The following is a 15,564-nucleotide window of genomic DNA, read 5'->3' on the forward strand; positions in this document are numbered from 1 at the left end:
CTACAAAGAGAGCAGCAATTTGGATTTGTTACTATGTTACCTAGAAGAATAACAAACTGTGCAAGGATGGAGGTTGTAGGAGCAAGGAGAAGTTGTCTGTAAAGTTGGTGGATGCCTATTTTCCATTTTGCAGTCCCTTGTCTCCCTCTTGTGGCCTCCTGGAGGCAACTAGCTGTGCAAAAAAAAGACAGCCTGGCGGCCGGCTGTTGCAGTGTTGCCCTCTCAGGCAACACTGAGTGACTGACTGAGCCTCACCGTCTTATATAAAGTTCAGACGGAACTTTGCACGTGTCATAGTGGAGCCCTCAGGATTCCAGAGCCAGCTTTCTGACATCATAATGGGGCCTCAGAGATAAAAGCCTGGGCCCAGGCAGTGTTGGTCAGTGCTGCTCAGCAGGCAGCACTGGACTGGACTGGATTACAGCTGATACAAGGTGTGAAGGAACAAGGGGTGGCTGTGGGCATGCACTTGCTGCCGCTGCCAGTGTTTATCTGCATGGCAGCAGGGCATTTGGGCGTTGCCAGGAAGGCGTTTTTATGTAGATTCCTCCTCTTTCAGCACTGCATTGTGGTGCAAGCAAAAGAAGCAAATCCTGTCTGGCTTCCTCTCCGGCCTTTATTCACCTCCCGTGTAGCTGTGAGTGTGTGAGCCTGCAGGGCCCCATGGAATTGCCTAGAAGTAGGCTGAATCGCTGCAAGGGCTGAACAGCAGTATCGGGCAGGCTCGGGCAACGCGCGGCCCGTTCGGGTTATCGCTTCTCGGCCTTTTGGCTAAGATCAAGTGTAGTATCTGTTCTTATCAGTTTAATATCTGATACGTCCCCTATCTGGGGACCATATATTAAATGGATTTTTAGAACAGGGAGATGGAAATAGAGCTTGCTCTGTCCACTCCACGCATTGACCTGGTATTGCAGTATTTCCAGGACCGGTGCACCCTTTCCTTATGTGTTGACTAAAAGCAGATTCCAAAAGTGTTTTTTGTCTTTGCTATTGTTTCTGTCTTTCTGAAGGGATCTCCCCTTTTAATCCCATTATTTCAACACCTGTTGGACAATGCATGAGTGATAATGAGCTCATTGATTAAATGCAATTAATGAATAGATTGCCACCTCTTGTTGTGTGTCGTCTGTGTTTCTGTGTTTCCGGCATTTCACATTGGAACACCTCATTCACCTTCCTTGTCTTCTCTCCGCCCTCCCTTTTAGGTAAGTTAAAGAGCTGCACCTGAGCCAGCCACTGATTGATTGATTGATTGATTGATTGATTGATTGATTGATTGATTGATTGATTGATGCAGCACAACAGTCAAATAGTGGAGTGGAGTAGGGGAACAGCAAACAGCCAATAAAGCAGCCCGCCCGCTCGCCTGCCCGCCACAATGGACCTACCTGTGTACACTAGATGGATGTGATGGAATGTACTGTCGTCCCTACATTTCAAGAAGAAGTAAGAATTGCAGTTGCAACAAAGCCTTGCTTGCCTACAAAGAGAGCAGCAATTTGGATTTGTTACTATGTTACCTAGAAGAATAACAAACTGTGCAAGGATGGAGGTTGTAGGAGCAAGGAGAAGTTGTCTGTAAAGTTGGTGGATGCCTATTTTCCATTTTGCAGTCCCTTGTCTCCCTCTTGTGGCCTCCTGGAGGCAACTAGCTGTGCAAAAAAAAGACAGCCTGGCGGCCGGCTGTTGCAGTGTTGCCCTCTCAGGCAACACTGAGTGACTGACTGAGCCTCACCGTCTTATATAAAGTTCAGACGGAACTTTGCACGTGTCATAGTGGAGCCCTCAGGATTCCAGAGCCAGCTTTCTGACATCATAATGGGGCCTCAGAGATAAAAGCCTGGGCCCAGGCAGTGTTGGTCAGTGCTGCTCAGCAGGCAGCACTGGACTGGACTGGATTACAGCTGATACAAGGTGTGAAGGAACAAGGGGTGGCTGTGGGCATGCACTTGCTGCCGCTGCCAGTGTTTATCTGCATGGCAGCAGGGCATTTGGGCGTTGCCAGGAAGGCGTTTTTATGTAGATTCCTCCTCTTTCAGCACTGCATTGTGGTGCAAGCAAAAGAAGCAAATCCTGTCTGGCTTCCTCTCCGGCCTTTATTCACCTCCCGTGTAGCTGTGAGTGTGTGAGCCTGCAGGGCCCCATGGAATTGCCTAGAAGTAGGCTGAATCGCTGCAAGGGCTGAACAGCAGTATCGGGCAGGCTCGGGCAACGCGCGGCCCGTTCGGGTTATCGCTTCTCGGCCTTTTGGCTAAGATCAAGTGTAGTATCTGTTCTTATCAGTTTAATATCTGATACGTCCCCTATCTGGGGACCATATATTAAATGGATTTTTAGAACAGGGAGATGGAAATAGAGCTTGCTCTGTCCACTCCACGCATTGACCTGGTATTGCAGTATTTCCAGGACCGGTGCACCCTTTCCTTATGTGTTGACTAAAAGCAGATTCCAAAAGTGTTTTTTGTCTTTGCTATTGTTTCTGTCTTTCTGAAGGGATCTCCCCTTTTAATCCCATTATTTCAACACCTGTTGGACAATGCATGAGTGATAATGAGCTCATTGATTAAATGCAATTAATGAATAGATTGCCACCTCTTGTTGTGTGTCGTCTGTGTTTCTGTGTTTCCGGCATTTCACATTGGAACACCTCATTCACCTTCCTTGTCTTCTCTCCGCCCTCCCTTTTAGGTAAGTTAAAGAGCTGCACCTGAGCCAGCCACTGATTGATTGATTGATTGATTGATTGATTGATTGATTGATTGATTGATTGATGCAGCACAACAGTCAAATAGTGGAGTGGAGTAGGGGAACAGCAAACAGCCAATAAAGCAGCCCGCCCGCTCGCCTGCCCGCCACAATGGACCTACCTGTGTACACTAGATGGATGTGATGGAATGTACTGTCGTCCCTACATTTCAAGAAGAAGTAAGAATTGCAGTTGCAACAAAGCCTTGCTTGCCTACAAAGAGAGCAGCAATTTGGATTTGTTACTATGTTACCTAGAAGAATAACAAACTGTGCAAGGATGGAGGTTGTAGGAGCAAGGAGAAGTTGTCTGTAAAGTTGGTGGATGCCTATTTTCCATTTTGCAGTCCCTTGTCTCCCTCTTGTGGCCTCCTGGAGGCAACTAGCTGTGCAAAAAAAAGACAGCCTGGCGGCCGGCTGTTGCAGTGTTGCCCTCTCAGGCAACACTGAGTGACTGACTGAGCCTCACCGTCTTATATAAAGTTCAGACGGAACTTTGCACGTGTCATAGTGGAGCCCTCAGGATTCCAGAGCCAGCTTTCTGACATCATAATGGGGCCTCAGAGATAAAAGCCTGGGCCCAGGCAGTGTTGGTCAGTGCTGCTCAGCAGGCAGCACTGGACTGGACTGGATTACAGCTGATACAAGGTGTGAAGGAACAAGGGGTGGCTGTGGGCATGCACTTGCTGCCGCTGCCAGTGTTTATCTGCATGGCAGCAGGGCATTTGGGCGTTGCCAGGAAGGCGTTTTTATGTAGATTCCTCCTCTTTCAGCACTGCATTGTGGTGCAAGCAAAAGAAGCAAATCCTGTCTGGCTTCCTCTCCGGCCTTTATTCACCTCCCGTGTAGCTGTGAGTGTGTGAGCCTGCAGGGCCCCATGGAATTGCCTAGAAGTAGGCTGAATCGCTGCAAGGGCTGAACAGCAGTATCGGGCAGGCTCGGGCAACGCGCGGCCCGTTCGGGTTATCGCTTCTCGGCCTTTTGGCTAAGATCAAGTGTAGTATCTGTTCTTATCAGTTTAATATCTGATACGTCCCCTATCTGGGGACCATATATTAAATGGATTTTTAGAACAGGGAGATGGAAATAGAGCTTGCTCTGTCCACTCCACGCATTGACCTGGTATTGCAGTATTTCCAGGACCGGTGCACCCTTTCCTTATGTGTTGACTAAAAGCAGATTCCAAAAGTGTTTTTTGTCTTTGCTATTGTTTCTGTCTTTCTGAAGGGATCTCCCCTTTTAATCCCATTATTTCAACACCTGTTGGACAATGCATGAGTGATAATGAGCTCATTGATTAAATGCAATTAATGAATAGATTGCCACCTCTTGTTGTGTGTCGTCTGTGTTTCTGTGTTTCCGGCATTTCACATTGGAACACCTCATTCACCTTCCTTGTCTTCTCTCCGCCCTCCCTTTTAGGTAAGTTAAAGAGCTGCACCTGAGCCAGCCACTGATTGATTGATTGATTGATTGATTGATTGATTGATTGATTGATTGATTGATGCAGCACAACAGTCAAATAGTGGAGTGGAGTAGGGGAACAGCAAACAGCCAATAAAGCAGCCCGCCCGCTCGCCTGCCCGCCACAATGGACCTACCTGTGTACACTAGATGGATGTGATGGAATGTACTGTCGTCCCTACATTTCAAGAAGAAGTAAGAATTGCAGTTGCAACAAAGCCTTGCTTGCCTACAAAGAGAGCAGCAATTTGGATTTGTTACTATGTTACCTAGAAGAATAACAAACTGTGCAAGGATGGAGGTTGTAGGAGCAAGGAGAAGTTGTCTGTAAAGTTGGTGGATGCCTATTTTCCATTTTGCAGTCCCTTGTCTCCCTCTTGTGGCCTCCTGGAGGCAACTAGCTGTGCAAAAAAAAGACAGCCTGGCGGCCGGCTGTTGCAGTGTTGCCCTCTCAGGCAACACTGAGTGACTGACTGAGCCTCACCGTCTTATATAAAGTTCAGACGGAACTTTGCACGTGTCATAGTGGAGCCCTCAGGATTCCAGAGCCAGCTTTCTGACATCATAATGGGGCCTCAGAGATAAAAGCCTGGGCCCAGGCAGTGTTGGTCAGTGCTGCTCAGCAGGCAGCACTGGACTGGACTGGATTACAGCTGATACAAGGTGTGAAGGAACAAGGGGTGGCTGTGGGCATGCACTTGCTGCCGCTGCCAGTGTTTATCTGCATGGCAGCAGGGCATTTGGGCGTTGCCAGGAAGGCGTTTTTATGTAGATTCCTCCTCTTTCAGCACTGCATTGTGGTGCAAGCAAAAGAAGCAAATCCTGTCTGGCTTCCTCTCCGGCCTTTATTCACCTCCCGTGTAGCTGTGAGTGTGTGAGCCTGCAGGGCCCCATGGAATTGCCTAGAAGTAGGCTGAATCGCTGCAAGGGCTGAACAGCAGTATCGGGCAGGCTCGGGCAACGCGCGGCCCGTTCGGGTTATCGCTTCTCGGCCTTTTGGCTAAGATCAAGTGTAGTATCTGTTCTTATCAGTTTAATATCTGATACGTCCCCTATCTGGGGACCATATATTAAATGGATTTTTAGAACAGGGAGATGGAAATAGAGCTTGCTCTGTCCACTCCACGCATTGACCTGGTATTGCAGTATTTCCAGGACCGGTGCACCCTTTCCTTATGTGTTGACTAAAAGCAGATTCCAAAAGTGTTTTTTGTCTTTGCTATTGTTTCTGTCTTTCTGAAGGGATCTCCCCTTTTAATCCCATTATTTCAACACCTGTTGGACAATGCATGAGTGATAATGAGCTCATTGATTAAATGCAATTAATGAATAGATTGCCACCTCTTGTTGTGTGTCGTCTGTGTTTCTGTGTTTCCGGCATTTCACATTGGAACACCTCATTCACCTTCCTTGTCTTCTCTCCGCCCTCCCTTTTAGGTAAGTTAAAGAGCTGCACCTGAGCCAGCCACTGATTGATTGATTGATTGATTGATTGATTGATTGATTGATTGATTGATTGATTGATGCAGCACAACAGTCAAATAGTGGAGTGGAGTAGGGGAACAGCAAACAGCCAATAAAGCAGCCCGCCCGCTCGCCTGCCCGCCACAATGGACCTACCTGTGTACACTAGATGGATGTGATGGAATGTACTGTCGTCCCTACATTTCAAGAAGAAGTAAGAATTGCAGTTGCAACAAAGCCTTGCTTGCCTACAAAGAGAGCAGCAATTTGGATTTGTTACTATGTTACCTAGAAGAATAACAAACTGTGCAAGGATGGAGGTTGTAGGAGCAAGGAGAAGTTGTCTGTAAAGTTGGTGGATGCCTATTTTCCATTTTGCAGTCCCTTGTCTCCCTCTTGTGGCCTCCTGGAGGCAACTAGCTGTGCAAAAAAAAGACAGCCTGGCGGCCGGCTGTTGCAGTGTTGCCCTCTCAGGCAACACTGAGTGACTGACTGAGCCTCACCGTCTTATATAAAGTTCAGACGGAACTTTGCACGTGTCATAGTGGAGCCCTCAGGATTCCAGAGCCAGCTTTCTGACATCATAATGGGGCCTCAGAGATAAAAGCCTGGGCCCAGGCAGTGTTGGTCAGTGCTGCTCAGCAGGCAGCACTGGACTGGACTGGATTACAGCTGATACAAGGTGTGAAGGAACAAGGGGTGGCTGTGGGCATGCACTTGCTGCCGCTGCCAGTGTTTATCTGCATGGCAGCAGGGCATTTGGGCGTTGCCAGGAAGGCGTTTTTATGTAGATTCCTCCTCTTTCAGCACTGCATTGTGGTGCAAGCAAAAGAAGCAAATCCTGTCTGGCTTCCTCTCCGGCCTTTATTCACCTCCCGTGTAGCTGTGAGTGTGTGAGCCTGCAGGGCCCCATGGAATTGCCTAGAAGTAGGCTGAATCGCTGCAAGGGCTGAACAGCAGTATCGGGCAGGCTCGGGCAACGCGCGGCCCGTTCGGGTTATCGCTTCTCGGCCTTTTGGCTAAGATCAAGTGTAGTATCTGTTCTTATCAGTTTAATATCTGATACGTCCCCTATCTGGGGACCATATATTAAATGGATTTTTAGAACAGGGAGATGGAAATAGAGCTTGCTCTGTCCACTCCACGCATTGACCTGGTATTGCAGTATTTCCAGGACCGGTGCACCCTTTCCTTATGTGTTGACTAAAAGCAGATTCCAAAAGTGTTTTTTGTCTTTGCTATTGTTTCTGTCTTTCTGAAGGGATCTCCCCTTTTAATCCCATTATTTCAACACCTGTTGGACAATGCATGAGTGATAATGAGCTCATTGATTAAATGCAATTAATGAATAGATTGCCACCTCTTGTTGTGTGTCGTCTGTGTTTCTGTGTTTCCGGCATTTCACATTGGAACACCTCATTCACCTTCCTTGTCTTCTCTCCGCCCTCCCTTTTAGGTAAGTTAAAGAGCTGCACCTGAGCCAGCCACTGATTGATTGATTGATTGATTGATTGATTGATTGATTGATTGATTGATTGATTGATTGATGCAGCACAACAGTCAAATAGTGGAGTGGAGTAGGGGAACAGCAAACAGCCAATAAAGCAGCCCGCCCGCTCGCCTGCCCGCCACAATGGACCTACCTGTGTACACTAGATGGATGTGATGGAATGTACTGTCGTCCCTACATTTCAAGAAGAAGTAAGAATTGCAGTTGCAACAAAGCCTTGCTTGCCTACAAAGAGAGCAGCAATTTGGATTTGTTACTATGTTACCTAGAAGAATAACAAACTGTGCAAGGATGGAGGTTGTAGGAGCAAGGAGAAGTTGTCTGTAAAGTTGGTGGATGCCTATTTTCCATTTTGCAGTCCCTTGTCTCCCTCTTGTGGCCTCCTGGAGGCAACTAGCTGTGCAAAAAAAAGACAGCCTGGCGGCCGGCTGTTGCAGTGTTGCCCTCTCAGGCAACACTGAGTGACTGACTGAGCCTCACCGTCTTATATAAAGTTCAGACGGAACTTTGCACGTGTCATAGTGGAGCCCTCAGGACTCCAGAGCCAGCTTTCTGACGTCATAATGGGGCCTCAGAGATAAAAGCCTGGGCCCAGGCAGTGTTGGTCAGTGCTGCTCAGCAGGCAGCACTGGACTGGACTGGATTACAGCTGATACAAGGTGTGAAGGAACAAGGGGTGGCTGTGGGCATGCACTTGCTGCCGCTGCCAGTGTTTATCTGCATGGCAGCAGGGCATTTGGGCGTTGCCAGGAAGGCGTTTTTATGTAGATTCCTCCTCTTTCAGCACTGCATTGTGGTGCAAGCAAAAGAAGCAAATCCTGTCTGGCTTCCTCTCCGGCCTTTATTCACCTCCCGTGTAGCTGTGAGTGTGTGAGCCTGCAGGGCCCCATGGAATTGCCTAGAAGTAGGCTGAATCGCTGCAAGGGCTGAACAGCAGTATCGGGCAGGCTCGGGCAACGCGCGGCCCGTTCGGGTTATCGCTTCTCGGCCTTTTGGCTAAGATCAAGTGTAGTATCTTTTCTTATCAGTTTAATATCTGATACGTCCCCTATCTGGGGACCATATATTAAATGGATTTTTAGAACAGGGAGATGGAAATAGAGCTTGCTCTGTCCACTCCACGCATTGACCTGGTATTGCAGTATTTCCAGGACCGGTGCACCCTTTCCTTATGTGTTGACTAAAAGCAGATTCCAAAAGTGTTTTTTGTCTTTGCTATTGTTTCTGTCTTTCTGAAGGGATCTCCCCTTTTAATCCCATTATTTCAACACCTGTTGGACAATGCATGAGTGATAATGAGCTCATTGATTAAATGCAATTAATGAATAGATTGCCACCTCTTGTTGTGTGTCGTCTGTGTTTCTGTGTTTCCGGCATTTCACATTGGAACACCTCATTCACCTTCCTTGTCTTCTCTCCGCCCTCCCTTTTAGGTAAGTTAAAGAGCTGCACCTGAGCCAGCCACTGATTGATTGATTGATTGATTGATTGATTGATTGATTGATTGATTGATTGATTGATTGATGCAGCACAACAGTCAAATAGTGGAGTGGAGTAGGGGAACAGCAAACAGCCAATAAAGCAGCCCGCCCGCTCGCCTGCCCGCCACAATGGACCTACCTGTGTACACTAGATGGATGTGATGGAATGTACTGTCGTCCCTACATTTCAAGAAGAAGTAAGAATTGCAGTTGCAACAAAGCCTTGCTTGCCTACAAAGAGAGCAGCAATTTGGATTTGTTACTATGTTACCTAGAAGAATAACAAACTGTGCAAGGATGGAGGTTGTAGGAGCAAGGAGAAGTTGTCTGTAAAGTTGGTGGATGCCTATTTTCCATTTTGCAGTCCCTTGTCTCCCTCTTGTGGCCTCCTGGAGGCAACTAGCTGTGCAAAAAAAAGACAGCCTGGCGGCCGGCTGTTGCAGTGTTGCCCTCTCAGGCAACACTGAGTGACTGACTGAGCCTCACCGTCTTATATAAAGTTCAGACGGAACTTTGCACGTGTCATAGTGGAGCCCTCAGGATTCCAGAGCCAGCTTTCTGACATCATAATGGGGCCTCAGAGATAAAAGCCTGGGCCCAGGCAGTGTTGGTCAGTGCTGCTCAGCAGGCAGCACTGGACTGGACTGGATTACAGCTGATACAAGGTGTGAAGGAACAAGGGGTGGCTGTGGGCATGCACTTGCTGCCGCTGCCAGTGTTTATCTGCATGGCAGCAGGGCATTTGGGCGTTGCCAGGAAGGCGTTTTTATGTAGATTCCTCCTCTTTCAGCACTGCATTGTGGTGCAAGCAAAAGAAGCAAATCCTGTCTGGCTTCCTCTCCGGCCTTTATTCACCTCCCGTGTAGCTGTGAGTGTGTGAGCCTGCAGGGCCCCATGGAATTGCCTAGAAGTAGGCTGAATCGCTGCAAGGGCTGAACAGCAGTATCGGGCAGGCTCGGGCAACGCGCGGCCCGTTCGGGTTATCGCTTCTCGGCCTTTTGGCTAAGATCAAGTGTAGTATCTGTTCTTATCAGTTTAATATCTGATACGTCCCCTATCTGGGGACCATATATTAAATGGATTTTTAGAACAGGGAGATGGAAATAGAGCTTGCTCTGTCCACTCCACGCATTGACCTGGTATTGCAGTATTTCCAGGACCGGTGCACCCTTTCCTTATGTGTTGACTAAAAGCAGATTCCAAAAGTGTTTTTTGTCTTTGCTATTGTTTCTGTCTTTCTGAAGGGATCTCCCCTTTTAATCCCATTATTTCAACACCTGTTGGACAATGCATGAGTGATAATGAGCTCATTGATTAAATGCAATTAATGAATAGATTGCCACCTCTTGTTGTGTGTCGTCTGTGTTTCTGTGTTTCCGGCATTTCACATTGGAACACCTCATTCACCTTCCTTGTCTTCTCTCCGCCCTCCCTTTTAGGTAAGTTAAAGAGCTGCACCTGAGCCAGCCACTGATTGATTGATTGATTGATTGATTGATTGATTGATTGATTGATTGATTGATTGATTGATTGATTGATTGATGCAGCACAACAGTCAAATAGTGGAGTGGAGTAGGGGAACAGCAAACAGCCAATAAAGCAGCCCGCCCGCTCGCCTGCCCGCCACAATGGACCTACCTGTGTACACTAGATGGATGTGATGGAATGTACTGTCGTCCCTACATTTCAAGAAGAAGTAAGAATTGCAGTTGCAACAAAGCCTTGCTTGCCTACAAAGAGAGCAGCAATTTGGATTTGTTACTATGTTACCTAGAAGAATAACAAACTGTGCAAGGATGGAGGTTGTAGGAGCAAGGAGAAGTTGTCTGTAAAGTTGGTGGATGCCTATTTTCCATTTTGCAGTCCCTTGTCTCCCTCTTGTGGCCTCCTGGAGGCAACTAGCTGTGCAAAAAAAAGACAGCCTGGCGGCCGGCTGTTGCAGTGTTGCCCTCTCAGGCAACACTGAGTGACTGACTGAGCCTCACCGTCTTATATAAAGTTCAGACGGAACTTTGCACGTGTCATAGTGGAGCCCTCAGGATTCCAGAGCCAGCTTTCTGACATCATAATGGGGCCTCAGAGATAAAAGCCTGGGCCCAGGCAGTGTTGGTCAGTGCTGCTCAGCAGGCAGCACTGGACTGGACTGGATTACAGCTGATACAAGGTGTGAAGGAACAAGGGGTGGCTGTGGGCATGCACTTGCTGCCGCTGCCAGTGTTTATCTGCATGGCAGCAGGGCATTTGGGCGTTGCCAGGAAGGCGTTTTTATGTAGATTCCTCCTCTTTCAGCACTGCATTGTGGTGCAAGCAAAAGAAGCAAATCCTGTCTGGCTTCCTCTCCGGCCTTTATTCACCTCCCGTGTAGCTGTGAGTGTGTGAGCCTGCAGGGCCCCATGGAATTGCCTAGAAGTAGGCTGAATCGCTGCAAGGGCTGAACAGCAGTATCGGGCAGGCTCGGGCAACGCGCGGCACGTTCGGGTTATCGCTTCTCGGCCTTTTGGCTAAGATCAAGTGTAGTATCTGTTCTTATCAGTTTAATATCTGATACGTCCCCTATCTGGGGACCATATATTAAATGGATTTTTAGAACAGGGAGATGGAAATAGAGCTTGCTCTGTCCACTCCACGCATTGACCTGGTATTGCAGTATTTCCAGGACCGGTGCACCCTTTCCTTATGTGTTGACTAAAAGCAGATTCCAAAAGTGTTTTTTGTCTTTGCTATTGTTTCTGTCTTTCTGAAGGGATCTCCCCTTTTAATCCCATTATTTCAACACCTGTTGGACAATGCATGAGTGATAATGAGCTCATTGATTAAATGCAATTAATGAATAGATTGCCACCTCTTGTTGTGTGTCGTCTGTGTTTCTGTGTTTCCGGCATTTCACATTGGAACACCTCATTCACCTTCCTTGTCTTCTCTCCGCCCTCCCTTTTAGGTAAGTTAAAGAGCTGCACCTGAGCCAGCCACTGATTGATTGATTGATTGATTGATTGATTGATTGATTGATTGATTGATTGATTGATGCAGCACAACAGTCAAATAGTGGAGTGGAGTAGGGGAACAGCAAACAGCCAATAAAGCAGCCCGCCCGCTCGCCTGCCCGCCACAATGGACCTACCTGTGTACACTAGATGGATGTGATGGAATGTACTGTCGTCCCTACATTTCAAGAAGAAGTAAGAATTGCAGTTGCAACAAAGCCTTGCTTGCCTACAAAGAGAGCAGCAATTTGGATTTGTTACTATGTTACCTAGAAGAATAACAAACTGTGCAAGGATGGAGGTTGTAGGAGCAAGGAGAAGTTGTCTGTAAAGTTAGTGGATGCCTATTTTCCATTTTGCAGTCCCTTGTCTCCCTCTTGTGGCCTCCTGGAGGCAACTAGCTGTGCAAAAAAAAGACAGCCTGGCGGCCGGCTGTTGCAGTGTTGCCCTCTCAGGCAACACTGAGTGACTGACTGAGCCTCACCGTCTTATATAAAGTTCAGACGGAACTTTGCACGTGTCATAGTGGAGCCCTCAGGATTCCAGAGCCAGCTTTCTGACATCATAATGGGGCCTCAGAGATAAAAGCCTGGGCCCAGGCAGTGTTGGTCAGTGCTGCTCAGCAGGCAGCACTGGACTGGACTGGATTACAGCTGATACAAGGTGTGAAGGAACAAGGGGTGGCTGTGGGCATGCACTTGCTGCCGCTGCCAGTGTTTATCTGCATGGCAGCAGGGCATTTGGGCGTTGCCAGGAAGGCGTTTTTATGTAGATTCCTCCTCTTTCAGCACTGCATTGTGGTGCAAGCAAAAGAAGCAAATCCTGTCTGGCTTCCTCTCCGGCCTTTATTCACCTCCCATGTAGCTGTGAGTGTGTGAGCCTGCAGGGCCCCATGGAATTGCCTAGAAGTAGGCTGAATCGCTGCAAGGGCTGAACAGCAGTATCGGGCAGGCTCGGGCAACGCGCGGCCCGTTCGGGTTATCGCTTCTCGGCCTTTTGGCTAAGATCAAGTGTAGTATCTGTTCTTATCAGTTTAATATCTGATACGTCCCCTATCTGGGGACCATATATTAAATGGATTTTTAGAACAGGGAGATGGAAATAGAGCTTGCTCTGTCCACTCCACGCATTGACCTGGTATTGCAGTATTTCCAGGACCGGTGCACCCTTTCCTTATGTGTTGACTAAAAGCAGATTCCAAAAGTGTTTTTTGTCTTTGCTATTGTTTCTGTCTTTCTGAAGGGATCTCCCCTTTTAATCCCATTATTTCAACACCTGTTGGACAATGCATGAGTGATAATGAGCTCATTGATTAAATGCAATTAATGAATAGATTGCCACCTCTTGTTGTGTGTCGTCTGTGTTTCTGTGTTTCCGGCATTTCACATTGGAACACCTCATTCACCTTCCTTGTCTTCTCTCCGCCCTCCCTTTTAGGTAAGTTAAAGAGCTGCACCTGAGCCAGCCACTGATTGATTGATTGATTGATTGATTGATTGATTGATTGATTGATTGATTGATTGATTGATGCAGCACAACAGTCAAATAGTGGAGTGGAGTAGGGGAACAGCAAACAGCCAATAAAGCAGCCCGCCCGCTCGCCTGCCCGCCACAATGGACCTACCTGTGTACACTAGATGGATGTGATGGAATGTACTGTCGTCCCTACATTTCAAGAAGAAGTAAGAATTGCAGTTGCAACAAAGCCTTGCTTGCCTACAAAGAGAGCAGCAATTTGGATTTGTTACTATGTTACCTAGAAGAATAACAAACTGTGCAAGGATGGAGGTTGTAGGAGCAAGGAGAAGTTGTCTGTAAAGTTGGTGGATGCCTATTTTCCATTTTGCAGTCCCTTGTCTCCCTCTTGTGGCCTCCTGGAGGCAACTAGCTGTGCAAAAAAAAGACAGCCTGGCGGCCGGCTGTTGCAGTGTTGCCCTCTCAGGCAACACTGAGTGACTGACTGAGCCTCACCGTCTTATATAAAGTTCAGACGGAACTTTGCACGTGTCATAGTGGAGCCCTCAGGATTCCAGAGCCAGCTTTCTGACATCATAATGGGGCCTCAGAGATAAAAGCCTGGGCCCAGGCAGTGTTGGTCAGTGCTGCTCAGCAGGCAGCACTGGACTGGACTGGATTACAGCTGATACAAGGTGTGAAGGAACAAGGGGTGGCTGTGGGCATGCACTTGCTGCCGCTGCCAGTGTTTATCTGCATGGCAGCAGGGCATTTGGGCGTTGCCAGGAAGGCGTTTTTATGTAGATTCCTCCTCTTTCAGCACTGCATTGTGGTGCAAGCAAAAGAAGCAAATCCTGTCTGGCTTCCTCTCCGGCCTTTATTCACCTCCCGTGTAGCTGTGAGTGTGTGAGCCTGCAGGGCCCCATGGAATTGCCTAGAAGTAGGCTGAATCGCTGCAAGGGCTGAACAGCAGTATCGGGCAGGCTCGGGCAACGCGCGGCCCGTTCGGGTTATCGCTTCTCGGCCTTTTGGCTAAGATCAAGTGTAGTATCTGTTCTTATCAGTTTAATATCTGATACGTCCCCTATCTGGGGACCATATATTAAATGGATTTTTAGAACAGGGAGATGGAAATAGAGCTTGCTCTGTCCACTCCACGCATTGACCTGGTATTGCAGTATTTCCAGGACCGGTGCACCCTTTCCTTATGTGTTGACTAAAAGCAGATTCCAAAAGTGTTTTTTGTCTTTGCTATTGTTTCTGTCTTTCTGAAGGGATCTCCCCTTTTAATCCCATTATTTCAACACCTGTTGGACAATGCATGAGTGATAATGAGCTCATTGATTAAATGCAATTAATGAATAGATTGCCACCTCTTGTTGTGTGTCGTCTGTGTTTCTGTGTTTCCGGCATTTCACATTGGAACACCTCATTCACCTTCCTTGTCTTCTCTCCGCCCTCCCTTTTAGGTAAGTTAAAGAGCTGCACCTGAGCCAGCCACTGATTGATTGATTGATTGATTGATTGATTGATTGATTGATTGATTGATTGATTGATGCAGCACAACAGTCAAATAGTGGAGTGGAGTAGGGGAACAGCAAACAGCCAATAAAGCAGCCCGCCCGCTCGCCTGCCCGCCACAATGGACCTACCTGTGTACACTAGATGGATGTGATGGAATGTACTGTCGTCCCTACATTTCAAGAAGAAGTAAGAATTGCAGTTGCAACAAAGCCTTGCTTGCCTACAAAGAGAGCAGCAATTTGGATTTGTTACTATGTTACCTAGAAGAATAACAAACTGTGCAAGGATGGAGGTTGTAGGAGCAAGGAGAAGTTGTCTGTAAAGTTGGTGGATGCCTATTTTCCATTTTGCAGTCCCTTGTCTCCCTCTTGTGGCCTCCTGGAGGCAACTAGCTGTGCAAAAAAAAGACAGCCTGGCGGCCGGCTGTTGCAGTGTTGCCCTCTCAGGCAACACTGAGTGACTGACTGAGCCTCACCGTCTTATATAAAGTTCAGACGGAACTTTGCACGTGTCATAGTGGAGCCCTCAGGATTCCAGAGCCAGCTTTCTGACATCATAATGGGGCCTCAGAGATAAAAGCCTGGGCCCAGGCAGTGTTGGTCAGTGCTGCTCAGCAGGCAGCACTGGACTGGACTGGATTACAGCTGATACAAGGTGTGAAGGAACAAGGGGTGGCTGTGGGCATGCACTTGCTGCCGCTGCCAGTGTTTATCTGCATGGCAGCAGGGCATTTGGGCGTTGCCAGGAAGGCGTTTTTATGTAGATTCCTCCTCTTTCAGCACTGCATTGTGGTGCAAGCAAAAGAAGCAAATCCTGTCTGGCTTCCTCTCCGGCCTTTATTCACCTCCCGTGTAGCTGTGAGTGTGTGAGCCTGCAGGGCCCCATGGAATTGCCTAGAAGTAGGCTGAATCGCTGCAAGGGCTGAACAGCAGTA

At 47.9% G+C, this 15,564-nt stretch overlaps 10 non-coding genes across 10 annotated transcripts; all 10 read left to right on the plus strand.

Annotated features, from left to right (window-relative positions):
* Positions 1-751: 751 nt before the first annotated feature.
* On the plus strand, positions 752-942 carry LOC142693443 (U2 spliceosomal RNA). Its single transcript, XR_012861784.1, has one exon. It is a non-coding gene; the product is annotated as a U2 spliceosomal RNA (small nuclear RNA).
* A 1,292-nt stretch (positions 943-2,234) lies between these two features.
* Positions 2,235-2,425, plus strand: LOC142693444 (U2 spliceosomal RNA). The gene has a single exon (XR_012861785.1). It is a non-coding gene; the product is annotated as a U2 spliceosomal RNA (small nuclear RNA).
* A 1,288-nt stretch (positions 2,426-3,713) lies between these two features.
* LOC142693446 (U2 spliceosomal RNA) lies at positions 3,714-3,904 on the plus strand. Its single transcript, XR_012861786.1, has one exon. It is a non-coding gene; the product is annotated as a U2 spliceosomal RNA (small nuclear RNA).
* Positions 3,905-5,192: 1,288 nt separating this feature from the next.
* Positions 5,193-5,383, plus strand: LOC142693448 (U2 spliceosomal RNA). Its single transcript, XR_012861788.1, has one exon. It is a non-coding gene; the product is annotated as a U2 spliceosomal RNA (small nuclear RNA).
* A 1,292-nt stretch (positions 5,384-6,675) lies between these two features.
* Positions 6,676-6,866, plus strand: LOC142693449 (U2 spliceosomal RNA). The gene has a single exon (XR_012861789.1). It is a non-coding gene; the product is annotated as a U2 spliceosomal RNA (small nuclear RNA).
* Positions 6,867-8,162: 1,296 nt separating this feature from the next.
* On the plus strand, positions 8,163-8,353 carry LOC142693565 (U2 spliceosomal RNA). The gene has a single exon (XR_012861894.1). It is a non-coding gene; the product is annotated as a U2 spliceosomal RNA (small nuclear RNA).
* A 1,296-nt stretch (positions 8,354-9,649) lies between these two features.
* Positions 9,650-9,840, plus strand: LOC142693450 (U2 spliceosomal RNA). Its single transcript, XR_012861790.1, has one exon. It is a non-coding gene; the product is annotated as a U2 spliceosomal RNA (small nuclear RNA).
* Positions 9,841-11,148: 1,308 nt separating this feature from the next.
* On the plus strand, positions 11,149-11,339 carry LOC142693451 (U2 spliceosomal RNA). Its single transcript, XR_012861791.1, has one exon. It is a non-coding gene; the product is annotated as a U2 spliceosomal RNA (small nuclear RNA).
* A 1,292-nt stretch (positions 11,340-12,631) lies between these two features.
* On the plus strand, positions 12,632-12,822 carry LOC142693452 (U2 spliceosomal RNA). Its single transcript, XR_012861792.1, has one exon. It is a non-coding gene; the product is annotated as a U2 spliceosomal RNA (small nuclear RNA).
* A 1,296-nt stretch (positions 12,823-14,118) lies between these two features.
* LOC142693453 (U2 spliceosomal RNA) lies at positions 14,119-14,309 on the plus strand. Its single transcript, XR_012861793.1, has one exon. It is a non-coding gene; the product is annotated as a U2 spliceosomal RNA (small nuclear RNA).
* The last annotated feature ends 1,255 nt before the right edge of the window (positions 14,310-15,564 follow it).

This window comes from Rhinoderma darwinii (assembly GCF_050947455.1).
Source record: "Rhinoderma darwinii isolate aRhiDar2 chromosome 5 unlocalized genomic scaffold, aRhiDar2.hap1 SUPER_5_unloc_43, whole genome shotgun sequence".
In the NCBI taxonomy this organism is placed as follows: domain Eukaryota; kingdom Metazoa; phylum Chordata; class Amphibia; order Anura; family Rhinodermatidae; genus Rhinoderma; species Rhinoderma darwinii.